Here is a 9,266-nt window from a genome sequence, read left to right on the forward strand (position 1 = left end):
GAGTGGTTGAATCTATATGATTTGTGTGGTGAACTTGAGAAAGGAGCCATATAACTCAGTTTAGAGTTCATCCTTTCATGATTTCTTTGATCAATACACTTTGGGTCGGTATGTGAGATGTAACCACTCCTAGTTGAGATCCTGAAAGTTGTGTGGCATGAAGGATTAGAATTGAGCATCATCTCTTCTCATGAACAATTAGATCACGAGAGTGACAATTGATTGTGTTGAGAGAAATTGAGTTACCAAGAGATTAGAACTCAATTACCCACAATCCGCCATGGATCTATACCCATGATTGAGAAGGAATTGATCAACATCAATTCATGAGAATTTGCATATCTAATTCCTAATGATCTCTCCATCATTTATTCTCATCTCTTTTGCTCTTTAGTTATTTAGAATTCCCACTACCCAATTCCCTTCTATATTCCTGTAATTTATCATTCTATCATTTACATTCTATTTTCTATTCCTTGCAATTTATTTTTCTGCTCTTTACAATTCTGCAATCTTTAATTTCTTGCAATTTATCTCCAATATCATTTAAATTTCTTGCACTTTAAGTTTCAGTTATTTACTTTTATTTTCTTTCTTTATTTTAGTTAATTAAATTCCTTGTCATTTAACTTTCAGTAGTTACATTCAAGAATCAAAATCTCATGAAATCAAAACTATGTTTGCTTAACTAAAGCACCACTTAACTAAAGTTGCTTAATCTACCAATCTCCGTGGGATCGACCTCACTCCGGTGAGTTTTACTACTTGATACGATCTGGTATACTTGCCGGTTGCGCGTTAATATTTTATTTTTTACGTATCAAATACATAAGAACAAGCTCCAGGCATGGCCGAATGGCCAGCCCCCAATGTCTAAGGAAGAACATTCCAAAGATTTCAAGATGAAAATACAAAGTAAACTGTCCTATTTATAATGAAACTATCTACTAGGGTTTATAGAAATATAAATGATGCAGAAATCTACTTCCGGGCCCACTTGGTGTGTGCTTGGACTGAGCATTGAGCTTCACACGTGTAGAGGCTTCTCTTGGAGTTAAACACCAGCTTTGGTACCAGTTTGGGCGTTTAACTTCAATTTTTATGCCAGTTCTGGCGTTTTGACGCCAGAAAAGGGTAGAGAGCTGGCGTTTTGACACCATTTTATGTCATCAAAACACGCACAAAGTTTGGATTATTATATATTGCTGGAAAGCCCTGGATGTCTACTTTTCAACGCAATTGAGATCGCGCTATTTGGAGTTCTGTAGCTCCATAAAATCCATATCGAGTGCAGGGAGGTCAGAATCCAACAGCATCTGCAGTCCTTTGTCAGTCTCTAAATCAAATTTTTGCTCAGGTCCCTCGAATTCTGCCAGAAAATACCTAAAATTACAGAAAAACACACAAACTCATAGTAAAGTCCAGAAATGTGAATTTTGCTTAAAAACTAATAAAAATATACAAAAAACTAACTAAATCATACTAAAAACTATATAAAAACAGTGCCAAAAAGCGTATAAATTATCCGTTTATCAGTTGACTTATTGAGTAAATAAGTTAATATATTAATTAATTAAAAATAATATAATTTGGCAAATTATGCGTGTAATTTGTATGAAAAAATTATTACAAAATAAATAGTGTTTTGTAACTAAAGAAAAAAAATGTTACAAAATCAAGTTACATTTTGTAACAAAATTTTATGATAGGAAAAAATATATTGTTACCAAAAATATTTTGAAAATCAAAATTTGTTATCACTTTTGTAACAATTTTTTATTTTTTGTATCAAAAAAGTTTGTTACAAAATATTATCTTAAATTGTAACAATTTCATTTTTTTTTACAAAAACTTTTTGTAACGAGACATACTGCAACAGCCCCTTTTTTTGTTACAAAAATTCCTTTTTCTTGTAGTGTGTTACTTTTTTCCATCAGCTTAAACTTTTGGGATGAGTGATATCATGACATGGTATTAGAGCTCTAGATCCAAAAAGTCAAGAGTTTGATCCTTGGTAAACTCCAAAATCAATTTAAACTTTTGGGATAAGTGGTTTGAGATGTTTATTATCCCTAGTACCTGGAGCTCCCGAGCAGAACTCATGCACAAAAGAACAAGACATAAATAAAACTAAAATTAAATTATTTTTTCATAGAGTCTCAATATGCTATCTTCATCTTCAAATCAATCTTCAACCATCTCTTATTTTTTTTCATTTAATAACCACCACCAGTTTCATGGTGTAATAGAACTTTCAAGATATGCAGACTTCAAATTTCACATATTTAATTAGATATAGACAAAATATCGAATAAACAGATGAACCAAATTGAAATAGAACCTAAGATTGTAAACAAATTCCAGCAATTTTGAAAATCTAACAAAAAAAATAGTAACCTTTTCACTCTTAATAGAAGATCCAATTTTTCAGTTGCATCGATTAAGTTATGACTATTGACTATAAGCATAAAAAATCTCATAGATTATGTTGAGTCAAAAATCTACTAGTGCATTTGGCTTCCAAATCTTGAGGAACTTTCACCAAATCAAATCCTATAGCTTCGAGAATAAAAATTGAAAATAAATTACAGTTTAAAGTCTATTTGTTGTGGAAAGGAGATCCGAAACAGTGAATCAAATAGAAACCCCTGGACGGAGGTAGAAAAACTCGCAAAGAAAAAAATAATCATGACAGATGGATGCACAAACCTTGTTTTGTGCGTATGGGAGATTTTTGGCATAGCAGCTCTTCCACCTTGATATGGCTGCCAACCACCGCCTAGGGTGGATCGGCATCTTCTGATGGGACAAAGATTGCATGTGTTTTGTAGACTTTGGTTATCCATTACCCAGGTTATTAATATATGGGGTTACAAATAGATTACTAGATTTTTTGTTGCTCATGAATAAATACAGAATAATATAAGTTGTGGCTATTTTATAAATATTTTAGACAACTCCATCAAATAAAACTCCTATAAGAGAATTCTTTCGAATACTTTGCCTACACAGAAATATGTATGTTTTGATTTAATATAAAATTGAGAAATTCTACTAGTCGAATATAGAATTAGTCCTCATTCTTATATAATATTAATTCAAAAAGCGACAAAATATCACAAAATAAAATAAAAATTATTATAAAAATTATATATATTTATAGTGAAACTATTTTTATCATGTGTGAATCTTTTTTCTAATTAAAAGAAAAAATACATTATATAATGACATAAACAAACATTTGTAGTTTTCGCTGACAACTATATTTACGTTTGTACCTTAGAAAATAAATTAAAAAAGAAAATTAACAACTGCCTCATCATTTTTTTAAAAAAATCAGAGTATAAAAAGAAATTGATAGTCCTCCCCATTAACCAAATAGATGTAGAGAAGGACTCCAAACAGGACTTGAAAAACATTAAACAGGAAAGAAATAAAGAATAAAGAAAAAAATTCCAAAGATTGAGAAACAAAAATATACCAAAAGTGAAAACAAAATTTGGAGGAAACTTGGCTAATCATCCATGATACCTAACTGGTCCTCCATAATACCTAATTGGTTGCAGTGGCTCAAACTCTATATCAATGTGAAGGTAGAAGTTAGAGTAGTAGTAGTGCAATTCTAAAATTTTGGGAATTATGTTAAAATTATGTTATATATAATGTATTTATAAAGCTAAAAACTAGAAATCATTTAGTAACTAAATATTTTTGTCAGAGGGTTATCATTAGAGTTAACTTTATATCAATGTAAAGGTAGAAATTAGAGTGGTATTATTGTAATTTTACAATTTTTGGAATCATGTTAAAATTATGTTATATATAATGTATTTATAAAAACTAGAAATCATTTAGTAACTAAATATTTTTGTCAAAGGCTTATCATTAAAGTTAGGAGATGCTAGAAGAATTTATTTTTGGAAAGATAATTGGCTACGATGTGATGTGTTGCAGGATGTATTTTTAAGACTTTTATCGGTTTTAAATTAAGTCAGATCTGTAATAGGAGACTGTGGGTTCTAGGATGGACTGGAGTGGATATGGAACTTTCATTGGAGAAGGGTACTATTCCAATGGGAGTTAGAATTAGTTAACCAACTTCATGGAATTCTACAATCTGCCAGGTTTAGGGGTGGCAATGGGGTGAGTAGGGGCAGGTTTTTGCCCTACCCGACCCCGCCCCACCCTCCTTGTATTCCACTACTACCCGCCCCACCCCTACCTGCAGGTAGTAGGCGACTCTACCCTAACCCACCCCCAGGGATACCCGCCCCATCCCTACTCGCCCCAATAAAAATTAAATGACATTTTAATTTTTATACATTCATATATAAATTAAGATACATACTTAAAATTTATAAATAAATTAAAATACAAACATAAGATTCATACAATATCAAATAACTTGAAATTTAAAAAAGTTCATACAATGTCAAATAACTAAATTAAAATACAAACATAAAGAAATTACGTCATTAAAATGTTAAAAAATCTTCAATCCTTATTCTTGATCACTTTTCACATCTTCATCATCATTAAAGGTTTGAAGATCAAGATTTAAACCTAAAAATCAAAAGAGATAGCAATTAATAAGATAATTACTATTATGTAAAAAATTAACATAAATGAATATTAAGTAATATGTCACCTTTATTCCCTAAATCTGCCCACAACCAACTTTGGCCACACATCGAAGCTTCAATTATGCTTTCTTTAAGCTTTCCGTGATGAGGAGAAATCACACGATCACTTATACTAAAGGCAGATTCAGAAGCAACAGTGGATACCGGAATGGCATATATATCCTTGGCTATTTTTACCAAAACTTTAAATTTCATTTGATTGTTCTTCCACTATTTCAAAACATTAAAGTTAAGATCATTTGGAGGATGAATTTCCTCCTCAAGATAATGATCAAACTCAACATTCACACATGAACCCTTTGTCATCTTTCTTCTTTTAAGATACACAATATAATCATCACCTCAAAATATGCTTGTATTTCCACTTTCATCAATTTCTTTTATACCAACATGTGACACATCAGAACTCATTTTTTGATTGTATTCATTAACCAACTCATTACACAACTGATGAATTCTATCAACTTGCTTGGAACATTCTATTGGATCTGGATACATTTTTTCAAATTGAAATTCAACCCCAACCATCTTGTACCTAGGATCTAAAACAGCAGCAACCCATAATACCATGAATCTCATCCCAATACTTCTCAAATTTCTTCTTCATACTTGATGCCATATTAGCAATTAAAGAATTACTAGAAATTTGTCATTCATCCAATGAGACTTTTATTTTACAAACCAAAGTAAAATAAAGATTGACAGTCGAAAATTTAGAACCAGAAAACAGTTGAGTAACATCATAAAACAACTTCAATCTATCACATATTTCCTTGGCAAGTTCCCACTCCTCATTACATGGCACGGTCTTATATTGGGGTTCCTTTTGTCTTAACCTAGGAAAGATAGCTCTATACAACAATGCAGTGTCTAACATCAAATAAGTTGAATTCCACCTAGTCGGACAATCAAGAACCAATTTCTTAGTAAATGAAATCGCTATTTTAGCACACCAACTCACAAAAGTTTCGTTTCTTTTCTGCGTTGTAGTCTAATACAAAACACTATTATGAATCTTTTCAATACTTTCCTTAACTATACTCAAACCATCCTTCACAATCAAATTCAATATATGAGCACAATAACGCATATGCAACAATTTACCTCCCAACATCAAGAATGAAAAATCTAGCCGACCCAACAATTCATCTATCATAGCATCATTAGTAGAACAATTATCCAATATAACAATAGACAATTTTCTATCAACATTCCATTCTAACAATATTTTCATCAATGTTTGAGTAAGAACTTCACTTGTATGGGGACAAGGAACATAACAAAAGCTGAAAAATAAAACAAACATGCATGCATTTTATATGTCAACATACAAAGACAACACAATATATAGAATTTTATGAAGTTTATGAAGTACCTCAGTCCATGGTGGTCCACACAATTCAAAGGATACTCATACAGGACAATCATTTTGGCGACACACTTTCTTGTCTTTGAAGGATCAAACACAAAGCCATCTTCATTTATTTTTTGCACCTGTGCTTGTTTTGCTAGTGATTTAACAATTGATGATTGCCTTGAGTTCACCACTTTTATTCTCTTACAATAGCGGTCCACATGGTTTCTCAATAACTTAGTACCATTCTTCGGATTTGCACTAAGCACACTCTTGCAAAATTTGCATTTTGCCTTCCATTCACCTTCAACTTTTAAACAATCAAAATACTCCCAATAAGACTCTTAACATTAGCCTTATTGTCACCTTCAATAGGAGTTTATCCTTCTGGATTTGAGGCATTATTATCAGTTAGTTGTGGAGTTTCTGAAGTTGGATTATCATTATTCTGAACTTCAACTTCATTATCAGTAGGAGCAACATTATTTCTTTGTGTGTCTTCTCTAGCATTACTAGCCATGAAATTATCTTAACAAACCTACATTGAAAACACAAATCATATAAAGTATTTTCATTATATGAACTAAACACAAATTGACATAGAAATTGAACTAAATAGCACAAAAGTTCAAAATTTTAACCCCATCAAGCCCGTAAGTTACTAACTTTAAGCAGAAAAATAACAAATTAAGTAAATGGTATTAAAGGAAAATGCAGAAACAAATCTGGTAACAGCTCTTTTTTCTTTAATTTGCAGTGGTTAGAGTGTGAAACCCACATCCCATTTGAAAAGAAAATGTCAAACAAAAATCAAAGACATACACCTACCAACTAAAAATAAAAATAATTTGGTATCTGAGTTATTGACCAAAACGCAGCAGTGTAAAAGGAACAGCTAAAAAATTTTTCAAACACAATTTCAATCACAAGAGAAAACAATAAAAACTTTAACTAGTCAAACTCTAACCAGAACTACGAAATTAAAAATAATTAAAGCTACAGATATAATTTCTTCTTCGGCAACTATTCTTCGGCTTTGGAATGATTTGGGAAATGCTGAGGTACATATATCTTTTGTAATAATGCCATATATAATAATTAATTTGTCAAGCAATGGTATACACTAATACACATACTGTGAAGGAAAAATTCTTCATCTAAGCAATGGTATGCAATCTATGAAGGAAAAAAATTTGGTACGACTAAAACGACTATTACAATAAAAAATTGATTATACTTAACTAGTTAAAAAAAATTAATTTTCCATTTTATCTCATATATTTCATGATTCATACATATTAAGCTTCTTGGATGTTGATTTAATCTGATCAAAGAGGGCTGCACAGAGACAGGGGAACTTACCACTTGGAGGAAGACGGTGAGAAAGAGGGGTTCACTGGTTCAGTACTCAGTAGCTTCGGTAGTGTAGCAACGATGAGTAGGTTTGAGTGTTTGGCAGCGCCGCGATACGGTGCCAACAGGATGACAGCGCAGTGGCAGCAACTCGGCGACGGACTCGGCAAGACGGCAGCGCAGTGACGGCGACAAGTTGGCGGAAGGCTCAACGGCACAGTGAAGGTCACCAGATCTGAGGTTCACTGGGGAGAAGAGGAAGTGACTTTCCTTCACTCTTTAGTCTTCTCTGCTAGGGTTGGGGCTAAAGGAACGCGTAAATGAAATGAGTACAGTGGTGGCTGTAAGGATTAGGAACCCTAAAAACTTAAAATTGTGTATATATATATATGTACTCCGGGGCGGGTAGAGGCAGGTTTAGCTTGACCTCGACCCCGCCCCGCCCCGATCAAAACCCACCCCGCTCCGGGTCGGGTTTAAACCCGCCCCGACCGGATTGGGGCGGGTTGGATACCCATGGGTTCGGGTACTCCTGCCACCCCTAGTCAGGTTAACAAGTGAGAGGGAGGACAGAATAGTATGGAAATTTGATATATCGGGAGTTTACTCTACTAACTCATTTGTGCAGGTTTTGCAGGCTGAGACTCTCCTAGAGGACATTACAAGTTATAGTTTCACTAGATCTATATGGAAAGGACTAGTACCACCAAGAGTTGAGCTATTCACTTGATTTGTGTTAGTTGGTAGGGTCAATACTAAGGAAAGATTGATTAGATTGGGCATTATTGATCATAGGGATATGATTTGTCTTTTATGTAAAAAAGAAACTGAAAATAATTTCCACTTATTCATTGACTGTGAGTTCACGTGGCAGGTGTGGTGTGCTTGGTTATATGCCTATAATAAATTTTGGTCTATTCCAGAAACCATTAAGCAATACTTTGAGAGTTGGACATGAGCTCCTGTAAGAAAAGTCGAACGTAACAGGTGGCTGATTGGTTTTTTTTGCTATCATTTGGAATACATAGTTGGAAAGGAATGCGAGGATTTTCAGGAATCAAGAAACATGCTTTGCGGAAGTTATTACCAAGTCGATTAGAAGCTACAAAGAGTGGGTTGGCTTTGTTTCGTCTAGTTGTTGATGGCAATGTCAGAGATAACTATGATTTTTTGTTTAGTGTTTATATTGTAACTCTGGACTTTCTAAATGCTCCACTTTATTGTGTTGAACTTTTTATTTCAAAAAAAAAACTAAATATTTTTGTTTTAAAAATTAAAATAAACAGAGTTTCATGAAATAGAAAAAATAAGATTAAGATAAATAATTAATTTGAATTAACAAAATAATCTATAAATAGATGGAAGTACATTGATAAAGCAAATCCTGATCAAATTTAAATAACTAGCTAAATTTTAACTTTTAACTTTTTTGTATAAAGTTGTTGTATATGTTTTTTTATTTGAATAATAATATAATTTATAAATAAATACTAATTAAACTAATCTAATTCAAACCACCATTGTTTGAATAATTGATTCAAAATTTAGGTTAAATAATATGACTTCACATAAAAATAATTCTACGCCACTTTTTATCTTTTCATTTTGATTGAGGGGTATCAGGCATCTTAGATCTTGATTTATGCTAAGATTTCTTTTTCTAAAAAAATATAATACTCAACATTTAAAAAGAACGGAGTGTAAAAAAAAATGCAAAGCCAAATCATAGTAAAACAATCATTTAAAATTAACTACACAACAAAGTAAAATTTATATGATTGTCAAATATATAAGAAATAATGGATAAATCCCAAAAAATGATATTACTCTACATTAAGATTGGGTGATTGAAGATATAAATATAAAAAAATTATCAAGTATTCAAGTGTTTTTATTTACGAAAATAAAATTTCTAT

The 9,266-nt window shown here is 32.1% G+C and overlaps 1 long non-coding RNA gene across 1 annotated transcript; it reads right to left on the reverse strand.

The window, feature by feature from the left end:
• Positions 1-791: 791 nt before the first annotated feature.
• LOC114924411 (uncharacterized) lies at positions 792-3,018 on the reverse strand. Its single transcript, XR_003811655.2, has 2 exons — positions 2,710-3,018; positions 792-1,383 (listed from the first exon to the last, which is right to left on the reverse strand). It is a non-coding gene; the product is annotated as an uncharacterized lncRNA (long non-coding RNA).
• Between the last annotated feature and the right edge of the window lie 6,248 nt (positions 3,019-9,266).

This window comes from Arachis hypogaea, chromosome 1 (genome assembly GCF_003086295.3).
Source record: "Arachis hypogaea cultivar Tifrunner chromosome 1, arahy.Tifrunner.gnm2.J5K5, whole genome shotgun sequence".
Lineage (NCBI taxonomy): Eukaryota > Viridiplantae > Streptophyta > Magnoliopsida > Fabales > Fabaceae > Arachis > Arachis hypogaea.